This window comes from Salvelinus sp. IW2-2015, unplaced genomic scaffold (genome assembly GCF_002910315.2).
Source record: "Salvelinus sp. IW2-2015 unplaced genomic scaffold, ASM291031v2 Un_scaffold1736, whole genome shotgun sequence".
NCBI lineage: Eukaryota > Metazoa > Chordata > Actinopteri > Salmoniformes > Salmonidae > Salvelinus > Salvelinus sp. IW2-2015.
In genome coordinates this window covers 60,155-60,724 of record NW_019943121.1, presented here as the reverse complement: position 1 = coordinate 60,724, position 570 = coordinate 60,155, and positions in this window count along the sequence as shown.

Genomic DNA, 570 nt, shown 5'->3' with positions numbered 1-570 from the left:
TGGTGCTCAGCCCACCTCATCAGGATCTGGTTGTGGTGCTCAGCCCACCTCATCAGGATCTGGTTGTGGTGCTCAGCCCACCTCATCAGGATCTGATTTTGGTGGTTCAAGAGAGTCAGACCATCAGCTGTCTTCATGGGGATGATGAAGTGACTTCCTGATCCTGATGAGGTGGGCTGACCTCCGTGCTTTGCCATAGATAGCTTTAGCTGAGTTGTAGAAATTGTGCATGTCGTTTTTGTCTGCATAAATGTGGATTCCTGTGCCTTATTCATCCACCATTCGTTCTGCAGAGCATGCACGGTTGTTTGCACTTCCTTGCTCGATGCACGCCATTGCTTGCGGAGGGTAGCAGATGTGGGTCTGTTGAGAGTAGCCCTGTGCCCTTTGTGCATATTGTCCAGTAAGGCTGTGATGGTGTCAGAGTTTTCATCAAACCAGTCCTGATGTTTCCTACCTCTGTAGCCAATGAAGTGGGCCACTGCCTGATTGAGCACTGAGATAATAGATGCCCACTTCTGGTCCATGAGGTCCTCTACTCAGAAGAGGCCCAGTCTTCTGGTCCATGGG